This window comes from Lepidothrix coronata, unplaced genomic scaffold, assembly GCF_001604755.1.
Source record: "Lepidothrix coronata isolate B3197 unplaced genomic scaffold, Lepidothrix_coronata-1.0 Scaffold170, whole genome shotgun sequence".
Lineage (NCBI taxonomy): Eukaryota > Metazoa > Chordata > Aves > Passeriformes > Pipridae > Lepidothrix > Lepidothrix coronata.
Genome location: NW_016690350.1, coordinates 1,227,506 through 1,241,298, shown reverse-complemented (window position 1 = coordinate 1,241,298; position 13,793 = coordinate 1,227,506). Strand labels below are relative to the sequence as shown.

At 44.5% G+C, this 13,793-nt stretch overlaps 1 long non-coding RNA gene across 1 annotated transcript in view; it reads right to left on the bottom strand.

Annotated features, from left to right (window-relative positions):
- LOC108504632 overlaps positions 1–13,793 on the bottom strand; it is a 171,157-nt gene that overhangs the window by 103,518 nt on the left and 53,846 nt on the right. Inside the window, exon 3 of the long non-coding RNA XR_001877189.1 lies at positions 2,318–2,522. This is a non-coding gene — a long non-coding RNA (uncharacterized LOC108504632). The remainder of the gene's footprint in view (positions 1–2,317; positions 2,523–13,793) is intronic.

Below are 13,793 nucleotides of genomic sequence, written 5' to 3'. Positions count from 1 at the left end.
GTGTACAACTGACCACCTGAGCTCCTGCACATCTCCAACCTGAACTCTTAATAAATCTTTCAGACACCAGGACAAAATGAGGGTTTAAGTTTCCTTAATGGCCTCTGTGACTCTTAATATATTCCATTTTGGGCATCCTCTAGATGAATGAGTTTTATTTGTTAATTGAGGCTAAAAATGACTTACAGTGAGACAGCCAAGAGGAAGCAGTGCTCCTGCTCCAGAGGTGCAGACAGCACGACACGAGGTTTCTGTATCTCACGAGCCACGCAGTTACCACTGCACTACCTCTGCCCTCCAGCAAAATATAACAGAGCTGAGCTGTCTCCAGGCTTTCAAAGCTCATGATTGACGAGCAGGAGATGAAAAAGCTGCATCATGCCCTGCACTCTCCTGCTTAGGGTCAGGATGAGGTCCTGTCTCTGAGCCCACGACTGAGCTCCTGTCACTTGGCATCGCTCTGTTACTCCCTGAACCTATTTACAACACCATCCATTTTGATCACACAGGCCATCCATCTAGATCCCATGCAAATTAAATTAAAGCCTCAGCTTTCATCAAAGCAATCCTCGTTTGTGTTGCAAGATGTGTAGTTTGATCTCGTTGCAGCTCCAGCCTCGAATCCCAAATGCCACGAGCGGTACCTGGTGTTGCTCACCCGGTTACAGCCAACCTTGGAGGTACTGCTGAGCATCACCAGAACAAAAGTGCCTTTTTTTATCTTGGCTGCTACTCCTTGAACCACGTGAAAGACAGAGACAGTGGGAAACCCCCTGTGACCTGGGAGTTTTGGGGCATAGCTCTGGAAAAGGAGGTTGGGAGATGCACCCAGAGTGCCAGGTCAGGCAGCCAGGGAGAGGGAAAGGTTCTGCTTGTTTGCCTATCATCTCTGCAAAAGACTGTTCTAGAAACCAAAGAAACTTCTTTATTTGAAAGCACATATCCAGAGGAAAATAAACCTAAATATTTTTACACACACAAAAACAAGGAAAAACTTTGTCTGTTGGGGATGTTCCCATTAGGTCTCCACACCCTCCTCATTTACTCTCCCCATGTCAACAGTCTGTGATGGTGAGGAATAACTGCCATGAAGGAATCAAAAACAACCTGGTTTACACCATTATTTGGTCTTTGCAATAATGAGGTAAAGGTATTACAAAACCAGGCACCAGCATCTTTCACAAGATCCAGCAGAAGTGAGAGTGGCAAAAGTTCATACCAAAACCTCTGTTCTTACCTCGTTATGAGAAAGTGCACAATGAGAAGCTTTGGCCACTGTTGGACAGTGACAGTAGTAAGTAAAAATCCTCTCTCAAATCCTAGTTTTACACCATATTTTACCCTTCATTCCTTAACAGAAGGGAACAGCCACATAAGCTGCTTTCCAGAGCAGCTTGTTGACTAACAGCTGCTTGAGGATGAGGTGATGCTGGGCAGTGGCTTTATGACTTCACCTTGCTGCTGCAGGTTTCATCTTAGTCACAAATCCCTTTCAGAAAGGCAGCAACAGAGGCTTTTACCTCCACTACTTCACTTAGCTCACTAAATTGTACTTTTCATCCTTTCTCTCCAAGACAGGAAAGAAACAAAAGTCATGAAAGTCAACACATTAAACCATCCAACAACTTTAGACACGATGCAAACTCACACATCCAAAGTTTTGTTCTAGTCAGGGTTTTCAGAGTAGCACAGCACTGTATTATGCAGCTCATGGACCAAAACAGTGCTTTTGAAGCTACTCTAGCTTATCAGTTAAATATGCATTGATTTTTTTTTTATTTATTCTTTAAAGAGATGTATTATTAATTAGGCAACAGAACAGCTTCCTTGGAATTATTCCAGTCTGTGACTGAAAAACATATGCAGGATGCCATCCAGAATAAAACCCCTTAGTAACTCAAGAGGAGATTTCACACAGCAACAGCCAGCCTTTCAAAAATAGTGTATTAGGACACAGTCTCTTCTCTTTCCTGTTTATGCTGGGCACAGTAGAGTAATCAGGGGAAAGACCAGGGATAGGTGACTGTCTGCTTAGTCCCTACAGGTTAAAAGTAGCACAAGGATTGCTTGTGGGATCGCCCAGGCAACTTCAATCCCTGTCTTCTCACATGCAAAACAGATTTTCCTTGACAGACTCAGGGCCCACAGAGATGCCAGAAGAACCAGCAAGTCCCACCTGCCATCGCCATGCTGGTTCAGCAGCAGAGTAATGATAGTATTGGAAATATCAAGTCCATGGTCCAATTTGAGATGTTGGACAGGTAAATAACAACTTACATTAATTTAATGACTTCGTTATAAGTTTGCCCACACTTACCTTGTAGGTCCAGCTCTGATCCTGCTGGCCAAGTGCACACAGGAGCTGGAAACCAGGAACATGCAGCTCAGCAGAGGTGGGGAGTGTTTAAAGGTGCTTTCTTATTCAGAGAGTCAAAGGCAGTCCCCAGTGCAAATTAAACAGTCTGCACTCCTGTGCCTGCAGACAGTGCAGCAGAGAGATGCAGAGCTAAACCAGCCCAGACCTGTAAATGAGTGACAGGGAGGACAATTAGCACAGCAGTCAACAAAGAAGTACTTCACCCTTCTTCAGGGTGTTATATTACATTGATTTTTATATTTAAACACAGGTAGAATTGAATATTCCCTTTTTGCACAAGCATAAATGATAATACAAGTTTCAGATAGTGAAGCACAAGCCATAGATTGCTTGATAGAGCACAAAGTAGAAGCCTGTGAGAAAAATTGCCTCCTGCCTGTTTGCAGGAGCCAGCTGGGAGGTGGATTCAGCTCAGAAGTTGTGACAGTGCAACCCGAACACGCACCTACAACCCACCCCGGGTACCCCTGCACAGTTGTTGCTCAGGATGCTGTAACAACTGGTCATTAACATTCACTTTGAAGGGTGCCCTCTGCACATTGTCTACACTCACACACAAATCAAGCAAGTACAGTTCAGGCAGTTGCTGCCCACGTGCAAGATTTGAGACACTGCAAGTGCAAGGAAACACAGCTCAGCCTCAATGGAAGAGCATCAGCTCACACAGGGGACAGACACTGCCAGAGACCACAGCCCACTGCAGGTAAGATGTGCTATGTAGAGGGTCAAATAATCCTACTGACAATCTGGTTTACTTCCTGCCATTCCCAGAAATAAGAACCAAAAAATCCCCTGAAACCTCTCACGTTTTGCAAAGGCTGTTGCCAGCTGAACCATCACAGTGACGTGCTTTCCTGCAGGAAAACCAGGGTGCCCACCTACACACCACACCTCCAAGCACCACACCAACAACCAGGAAGGTTCTCAGCATCAGGAAACCCAGTCCCATGTAAGGTGCTGGGAAAACAGCCACAGGGACAGGGATATGTTCAGCACTTCCCTGCAGAAAGGCAGCGCGGCAGAACTGTCTGCCCTCAAACCTGTCTGCTCTGACCTTGTGCAACAGCCCCTTCTTTATTAATGCATGAAAAAACCAACCCATATTCTTCATATTGACCTCTTGTATGTCACAGGGCAGATTGGACCTCTCAGAATTAATCTTGGAGTTAGAGCTGAGCTTTCAGAAAGGTATCTCATCTCCATTTGGACACTGCAAGTCACGCAGGATCCACCAAAGCCTGGGACCAGCTGCTCCCTTGCTTTGTTCTCTGCCGATCTGACTTTTTTTTTTGACATTCAGCCTCTGGGCCTTGTACCACTGAGACTAGAAAGCCTTCTTTTGCCAAAGTTTGATTATTTTTGTGGTTCAGTTTAATTCTCCTGAACTTCAGGAGCTCTGCCTCCTTATACAACCTAAGAAACAGTCAGTCCAAGCCACTCCAAATACCAAGTAAATCCACAACGTCTCAGGTGCCCAAATTTAGGATGATACTGGTAAAATTATCCCTTTGGCTTCTCTTTGTAGAGTTGAGCTCCTAAAACCCACTCATTGTTATTTCAGAGAATTGGGGATTTTTATCACCCAATTTACCCACCACACCAGACACCTGAGATGCAGAGCAGGGTGTGCCCCAGATAAAGGTTTCCATGCACAAACCTCAAACTTGTGTTTCCAGCTGACCAACCCACAGAACACCCAGATGCACAGATGTGCTCCAAAAACACTCTCAGATGTCACATCTCTTTTTGACAGGTGTTGGAGGTAACTCAGTAAAGTTGCATTAACACAGCTTTAAAGCAAGAGGACTCCAGGCTGAATTTAAAAAAGAAAATAATCCCGGGAGGAACATACAGAAGCTGACACAGCTCTTATGTTGGGCTGGTCATTTCACCTTCCTTCCTTCCTTCCTTTTTACTTTTCTCTTCCAGAGGGACTGGGGCATTGGGCTGAGTGTTGAACTGTCAGTTCAGATTTTCAGCCCTAAGAGATGAATTTCCCTCCTGACTCGAGTCATGCCCACACTAACCCTCTGCAGTCGTGGCTGTGTGGTTAATCATATGCAGCTACACTGAATCTGATTGTTAAAAGGCTGAGTAAATATAACTACACCCTCGTTATCTTGTTTAAAGGTAGAAAGATTAATTTGAATTCTAACTGGAAATACTGATTCGATGAATAAGCCTGAAATGTAGCGGTTTTCAATTACACTAAGAAATTGGTCTTTTGAATTTTCAAATTATGCAAGGCAAAGCAAGTTCACTTTAATCTATACGTGGGGATATATTTGCCATTCTCACAGTGCTGTGTGTCAGTGGGTAATAGCTAAAAGGAGAGTGAAAAATCCGTAATGTTGGCCGTTGGTGCCCTCCAGGGGCCTGGCCGGGTATAAATTTCAGCCAAAACATAATTTTTGAGCATTCAGGCAAATACAATAAATATTGCATATTATTACCCTGTTTTAAAAGGGAGTGAGGGCCATTATTCATGCTACCCTCAGTAGACAGTTCCTCTCCACAGTCCCACAGACACTGGGATGCTCAATCAAACAAGGCAAGGGAGGTATGTATTTATATTTGCCTACTTTCACTCTTCCTGCCCGGATTCCTAGGAAAACAAGGTTTATATTTGATCACATAAACCTGAAGGACAAGCAGAGCTGGGGAACACACAACATGCTGACAGCATTTGTAAAAATAGGCATCAAGAAATGAAAGCAAGCAAATTTGATGCCCCATGTGCTGGGAAGCTGAGAAACCACGGTTTGTAACTTCCACCCATGATTTGAGTTCTCTTTAAGCCCATTTTTGGTTGCAGGCTTACTCCAGCTTTACATCAAATGCCTGATACCCTCCAGTGGGCTTTACACCCTCTGGAACAAGACAGAAAGCCTCCCCCTGCCCTCACAGATTGCAGGTTATTTCCTTATGGCAGGGACTATTTTCCCTTGCCATCCCATAATACAGCTGCCACAAGACTAAACACCAGAGAGGAAAAGGAAAAAAAACAAAACCAACCAATGACAACAACAAAAGAGACCCCACACAAAATAAACAAAACCCCAACTAAAACAAAACCAAACCAAACAGAACCCCCCAAACAAAAACAAAACCTCAACCAAACAAAAAAACCACCAAAATCAGGCCTGTCAGAGCACAGGACCAGTCCACACAAGCTCAGAAAATAACCTGTGTATAACAGACCTCCAGCAGAGAGCTATCTGATCCAGGATTTTTCTGGAATTAATGGAACTCTTCTCTGCCTTCAGTGCACAGAACTCAGTAACTGCAGAGTGTGGCTGAGAGCAGGTGTATTATCAGGGCACAGCTACGTTAGAATTTCTCCTCCTTAACATTCCCATACCTTACAGAACCACTCTTCCAAAAATAAGTCTGGAATTATTGTCCAGTCTCACCTGCAAGAGTAGCTACCACTTTATAGATGCTTTTTCTGCAAAATTAAAACTCATTTTTTGGTTTTTTTAGAGGTGTCCACTAAAGCCACATCTCCCTTCTTCCCCTCACAGGATAAACTATCCAATAAAAGTCTTGGTTGTAGAAAGCTCCTTTTCCATTGAAATGGGTTTGGCACAACTACTTTGTTTCAGGGGTTGAATTTTCAGGCCCTGCTCACGGTTTTCAGCCCACTCTGCATAAATACCGAAATGAATATTTGAATTTTGAGAGGCACAAGTAGGCAGGGCTGCACTGGGTGCTGTGAATGCCCAGCAGGGCACGACATGCCCAGCTCTGAGCCCTGTGCTTTCTCCTCCACAAAGCCCAGCATCGAGTTCCAGGCTGAGGTGTTGTGGACATTTTACACCGATGTGATATTTGGAGATCACGAGACTTCAACAGCTAAAGCTGCTGAAGATGTTCTACCATGAAGGGGCACGAGTCAGCTTCTGATAGAACTGCTGAAAGAGTCATAGACTCCCTCCCCCTTTCCCTGCACAAAGCTCCCTGGTCATGTCAATAAGGGAGACTTTAAAGATGAGGAAAACCTAAAAAGTCTTTGACGTAATTAATATCAGATAATTGTTCTGAGTCTTCTTTCATCTGCCAATTACAAGTGGAAATTGAGTCTGGGGAGCTCCTGCAGATCATCTTTATGCAATTACGACTTATGATGAACTACCCAGCTCCAGCAGCACTCCCCAAGCTACAGCACGAGCCTAAATGGAAGACCTGGAGCAGGAATGACACAATGTCAATCCCAGTGTTTAACATGCCCACAAGCCAGAACGTACTCCTGGTTTGCTGCTGAATTCGACTACACAGCTCATGGATGAAAAATCACTCCAGAAATCAGAATGGCAGGTAATTAGCAGCACATGCTGTCTTCCATTACTTTGTTTTGTTCTCCTTAAATCATTCCCCATCCATGCTCTCCCTTGCTGTTTGAGAGGGTTATTTGTAGGCAGCTTCAAACCTGCACAGCAGCTTGGCTTCCAGCAATGCCACTGTGTGGTGGCATCTGAGCACACCTGGGGTTCAGGCTGAACACAGTCCCAAATAGCTAAAATTTGACAATGAGCAGCCAGAAACCTGACTTCATACCAGTTCACCCTTAGAAGAAACACAGCTCCATCTTTTTACCTCCCAGACAGACATCAGGCTCTCATTAAGAGAGGAATATCAATTAATACAGAAGCCAATACACCAAAGCATGAGAGTTCTGGCCCGTGGGGTCCTCAGACCTAGAGCTGCACCAGCTGCTTTCTGTGAAGGCAACAGAAAGAAAACAACCCCCCACTGATCCCAACTCATCCGAGCCCTTTCCACTTATATTTAGTCAGGACTGATTAACATGGGAATTCTGGAAGAACACTCTCTGTTATATTCCATGTTTTCCACTTGCTGAAGGAGGAAAGAAAGCTGAGCACGTTTATTTTGATCACCTGCAGGCCCTGCAAGAGGCAGCTCAGCAGGTTGGACAGCACTGGGCACTGCTGAGAAATGCAGCCTCTCCCCAGCACCTGCAGGTGGCACGGGCTTCCTGCACATCTCTAATCCAGGCTCCATAATCACATTCCAAGAGGGAGAGGAAAAAAAAAAGAAAAAAAAAAAAAGGAAAACACTTTCTAGATAAAGAGAGGTTTCAAAGATCATATACTGATTTATGATTTATTTTGTTCGAAACCATCAATTTAAACAATTGCTTTATTTTCCTGGGGCTCTGCTGGATTAGATTTAGAAAACATTGACAAGCGAAGATTAATGCTGGAGAACAGAAAATGAGTTAAAGGAGACTGCCAATGAAATCCACAGCCAGCACTGTGCTCAGAACAGCAGAATATGAAGACTCATGAAAAGTACGACTCGTATTGATCACGACAGCAACAAACAGCTTCAAACAACGAAGCAGTGCCCATCTTGGGAATTAAAGTTCAGCCAGTAATTTTAGCTAGATAGCATCTCACTGCCAAGGTTTTGCAGTGACTAATTGTTTAACTCCTAACAAGGCATTTTACCCCCACTGCCAGGTGGCCACACAGTGCAGGTGTGGTCACTCATGTGCCACCCCCCACCCCAAGGGGGAAGAAATTGAAAAGTAGCATTTCAGGGGGCTTAAATTGTGTGTGTTCAGCTTGAAATACCTTTTAAAGTTATTTATCCATATAAAAAAAAATCAGAACTCATATCATGTCCTCCTGCAGGTACCAGTCACTTAAAAACATTCAGCCCAGTGTGCAGTGGGCTGTTCTCCAGCATCAGCATTACAGACTCCTTCACACTTGCCCTGAAATTTATACACGTTGACACAACACTTCAGTGACCCCCATTTTTTGTCTTTGGCCTGTGTGTAGATACATAAATACAGAACAAAATGGAAAGGAGAACTTTTCCCCCAACAATCTTGAAAAGCTACAGCTCAACCATGAAGGATTTTCACTGGCACTGAAGTTCAAAAGCAGCTTTTTCAGGGCATGGAACATCCATGTCCAGTGGCAAAATTTTGTGACAAGTTACACGGGTTTGCTCAAGAGAATTATCAGAGAATATGCTCTGGGCACTTCTCCTTGAGACAGAAATGCTCCACAACTTTCCCCACAAATGTATTAGACAGCTCCTGGGGAGGTTTCTCACACATGAATTCTCCCAGGCTCATGACAAAGAGGATTTCCACAGTGATCCAACCAGGAAAAAAAGGAGGGAAAAAAGTAAGCAGCTTTTTTTATTCAGGTCAGGTCTTCAGACTGCACAGCTGCAGGGACACACGTGGCAGTAACTAACGGGGATGGACAATGGGACAGTGCAGAGGCAGGGCCACCAACTCCCGTCCCAGCACCCACATGATGACTTGCCCTGCACTCCACAGTGCTCACAGCATCCCCCTTCCCAGCCCTAGAGCCACTATCCGATACAGGAGCTCATGGTCTTTACCTTGAGACTACCAGGACATTGATTCCAGTAGGAAAAAACACATTTAAACTTGGTTCAGCTGCCAAACTGCCTCAAAGCGAGAGAGAAAGTGAGACCTAACCACTTTGTAGCAAGCCTGAGGTACCTCAGCCACAGAACCAAGTTATTCATGACATACAGCAATACTTCAGTAATCACAACTCTTTGGAAAATAAAACTAGAGCTAATCAGGGTGGTCTTGTTTCCCTTAAAGACATTAAAAAGTCATTACTTCAAGTACTCGTTACATCAACACAGCACTTTTTAGAGGGACAGCATTAGACATCCCTGCAGGGCTTTTGAGATGCTGATATTCCATCCTTCAGTTATCTCCATAACGGCCCAATTCTTTCATTCAACAGCCAGAAACATTAAACTTCTATTTTCTCTGCTCAAAGCTTCTTGCTGCCCTTCACTGGCACAGTCTCTTGCTGAGCTTGGGAAGGAAATCAAACTGCTCATACATATCAGCACATTTGCTCCCCTGGGTCTAAGTTTAAAGCAGACAACATGTTTCAGAAATATTAATTTACAGGAGATATTTTAAGTGCAGCATAGGAGTTTCCCAGAGTTTTCCTTCTCATGCTTCAAGCTTCATTAATCAACCCAGCCCTGCCAAAATATATTGTAGGAAGATGTCTGTAGCCGCTGGTCTGAGCCATAATCAGACCTCAGAGTGGAATATTTACAAGCCAATGTCTCCACTTTAACAAGGACACAAGAACCCAAACTGCCTGGCAGCTGCACAACACTGCAGTTAACTCCTCCACATCGGGAGGATTCTCATGCTAAAAAGGGAGCCAAGCAAGAGCAGAGCAGCACAGAAACCGGGGAGAAGCAGAACCTCGAAGTGCAAGGAAAAGGGCAGACCTAGAAAAGAGTGGGAGAAGTCTGGAGGAAAAATCATAGTTTGCACAGGAACTACCAGGGAGCCAGTCTGGCTCAAGAGCTCGTGAAGGGAGGCAAAAGCTCCTCTCCACCTTTACCAAGCTTTCTGTGACTTCTTACCACAACACACACTGTGCTTTTGAGAGAGCTCAGTCAAACAGCAGCATCCCACTGTGGCAGCACATCCCTCCCCACTGCTCTAACAGGAACTGAGGAGCTGGACGACAAAAGTTTGCTGTCACGGAGCCACAGGGAAGAAACAACAGAATAACAGCAATAACAGCAAAAATGCTGGGAAGCTCTAAAGATCAGCAGTACTTGAGCCAGAGTAACAGTTGTCCCTGCTCTATTCTCACAGAGCAGAGCACCCATAACAGCACAGCAAGCTGGAAACACAAGCCAGAAATCCTCTCCCAAAATTCACACTGCTCCAGAGCCCTGACTCCCAGAACATGACACCCACACCCAGCTGCTCTCATCTGGATGCCACCCACACCAGGCACTGCCCTCTGCAAGCCTTCCTCCAGCCCTGCTCTTCCTCTGCTGCCCGTGCCTGTGGAACCCCTGAGCTCTGATCACTCTGACAGCCTCAATCCCACCGATCAGGCTGGAAAGAGGCAGGACTGCCCCCTCCTGAGCTGCACACGGAGCACAGCTAACAGGCAACAAGCCTTGTGCCACTCCAATTTGAAAAGGTTTTGCGATACCTTATTTCTTCTTGTTTATCTCCCATGTTCACATTGATGCTGGCCCCCAGAAATCACAGCAGAGTGATTTTCTGTGCAGAACACCCTTTGTTTCTGCAGCAGCAGGATCCCAGCTCCACACTCAAGCTTTAAGTGACCGAATAGCTTGTGTGGTCATGATAAGGCACATAAAAATTACTAAATGCAGCCAAATGCTTCTTCAGACCTGAGTAAAGCATCTTTCCAATTTCAGGACACTTGTAAGCTCTAATCTTTGTGTGCCACAACTGCTGCTTCTCATCTGAGAACAGAGAAGGTGAAGCAGTTTTTGCTTGTTGTTCTTTTGAACAATCAAATCCAAGAAACACCACCAAAAAAAAAAAAAGTTTTCCTCCTCTAGACTTTCAGATGTGGTTCTTCAGTTTTTTCCCAAATAAGTCATTCACAGTGTTATTAAGAGCTCTGCATGTTGCTCCAAGGAAGTCATGAGTATTGCTGGATAAAGAACTTATATCAGCACAGTAACATTTCCTCCAAGATAATCATCCCAGGACTGACAAGTGATAATGATAACCTGTATGCTTTTGAAGCTTCAGAAAAAGCTGAGGCTGAGGTCCACACCTCCATCATTCTCCCAAACTTCTACAAAAGAGCCTCCAGTTAAGTACAGGCATGATCTGTAACCACACAATTTGATTTTCCAGAAAAAACCCTGCAAGTTACAGCTCCCCTCTTTGCTCTCCAGTTACCAGTGGCCACACCTGTGGCAGGAGGGCTTTCAAAGGCAAACATGAGGCCTTTCTGCCTGGATGGCTCAGTTTTGAGCACCTCAAGCACCCCAAGAGACACATTTAGTGGTGCTAAGCCTAAAACTATGTTAAATAAATCCCCCCTTCTTCTGGACCAGTCCACTTACATCACCATCCACCTGCATGGGATGAAGTACTGCCATAAAGCTGATCATTATATTTTTACAGAAATTAGATGTTAAATGTTTTCTGATTATATTTAGTGCTCAAATACTCCAGTTCAGCTCAGCATAGAAATTATTCCTATTTTCCCTAGAGAAAAATGGTAGTTTCTATTGCACAGGAAAGGTATTTCCCCCCCCAAAAAATGCACTGGCTTAAGACCAAAACCAGCAGATTTTAGGCCTGTACCAGTAAGAGAATCTCAACTCTTAACTCAGGAATTTTGCCCTTTAAAAACTCCTGAAGGAAAGAACTCCTATTAGTATTACTCCCAGAGCCGAGAGACCGCTAGATATCAAATCCTGGAATTATTCAGTTCCTCTGGGCTGAAAGAGCATTTTCACACTACTTGGGGAGGTGGGCATTTAAACACTGATTAATAAGCTTCTCTCTTGCTCCCAGATCCACCAGAATATATTCTGTGCAGCTGGAATTAAAGCTGAGTTTACAGAAGAATTAGTTCTTGAATGCCTTTGAGGACTTTTTTCTCTTGAAGTAAAGACACTGCTCCTGTTTACACCCCCATCTACACACCACCCCAAGGCTCGCCCAGCACACACAAGCCTTGTACTCACCCAGCCAGGAGGAAAGGAACGAGACCAGCATCCAGAAAAAAATTATCCTGACATACTGGAGGTAGAAATCAGTATTAAACTTTTAGAGTACTCTCCAACAGGAACAGAAACCTCTGAGCAGCATAGCCCAGAGAAGCCCTGGGTGGTGCCTGGCCAGCTCTTCATCATTCCCTGCAGCTGTGGGATTCCTCATCATCCCCTGCAGCTGCAGGAGCTCCAGCACCCTGGTATGAGTTACCCTGTGCCCACCTGGACCCCATCACACCCTTCCTGCTCCCAGGGTGTGTCCCTCTGCCAGACAAACCCAATAGTGCATCACCCATTGCATATCCTTGTGGGAAGCAGCTCCTGGAAAGCCCAGTGCCCCCCAGGAGCCTGGCCCATGGGCACAGTGCTTCACAGCATGGGGGTGTTGGCTCTTCTAAGGCATCACGACAACTCAGAACTTTCTATTCTGTGACAAATGTTAGCACTTCCAGTTTGTTCCCCACTCCAAATCAATTGCTGAAATATTGTACTCTTAATGTTTTTTTTAGTAGTTGAAGCACTTTTCTTCCTTTGTACCAGGAAGAGTATGTAGTGCTTGAACACACACATCAACAAAGAGGTTCAAGAAGTCTTGCAAGGCCTTGTCTACACAGATTTCAAAGCACAAGTGTTCACTGACACAGGTAAACACTGAAACTTGGTCAGTGCAACAAAAGGCTCAGCTGTAACTCAAATGCAGCAGCAAAGCTCAATGCAGCCCCAACTTCTGAAGCAAAGAACCCAACATCCATTCTGCCTCAAGCTATAGCAGATTTCTGTTCCTGCTGCTCCCACAGAGTATTCCCATTTTCAATTGCTGCAGGAGAAATCATTTATAAGGCAGGCTGTGATGCTGATCAGTTATTTTTAAGAATTAGTCTGGAATCTTGGCATTCTCTGACTCCACTACAGGACAGAAGGCATCTCATGAGTATTATTTATTCCCTCTTACACAGTTTTCTTTAAATTCTTCCAGGTTTCCTTCAGAAATTGGGAGACAATAATGCACATGGAAAAAATAAGATAAGAATCTGCTAGAATCGAACTTTTTTAGTGCTGCTGGTTTAGAACAAAAACATATAAAGCACATGACGTAATTAACATCAGATGGAAATTGTGCTGGCTTTTTTTTAAAAAAACACAACTGGAATGGCTCTGAGTCTTTCCCTGCCATTTCCTTTTAGAAGGGACTTTTGACAAGAGCATGGAGTAATAGCACAAGGGATAGTGGCTTTAAACTGAAGGAAGGCAGGTTTAGATTAGATATTACAAATAAATCCTTCCCTGGCACAGGTTGCCCAGAGAAGCTGTGGCTGCCCCATCCCTGGAAGTGTCCAAGGCCAGGTTGGACAGGGCTTGGAGCAACCTGGGATAGGGGAAGGTGTCCCTGTCCATGGAAGGGAGGTGGAGCTGGGTGGGCTTTAAGGTCCCTTCCAACCCAAACATTCTGTGAATCTACAATTTGCTGATCTGCTTTTCAGTCACCTGTATTTGTGAGAAACAAAAATACAGTGATATTGTACTTGTTAATTATTAAAATGATGTAATTTTCAGACAGTGTCAGCATGAGCAGAGTCAGTTCTTGTCTGAAAAGGAGTGCTAAATGAAATCCTTAAAGAGACACACTTTTTTCAAGGATAAAACAATTAAACATCAGGAGCTATTTTGTTTGTCCGGGAATCTCTTCCTGTGGACGTACTGTGACTGGTTTTAGACTGGTGCCCACTTTCTGACCTAAAATAAGTGAAGGTCCTGGGTGGTACCTGAAATACTTTTCCCTTCCTCAAGTTATAACAACAAAAGGAACGGAGCCATTGAGAGCAGCCCTCTGATACCATCTGCCCACGTTTGCTGAGGGGTCACTTTG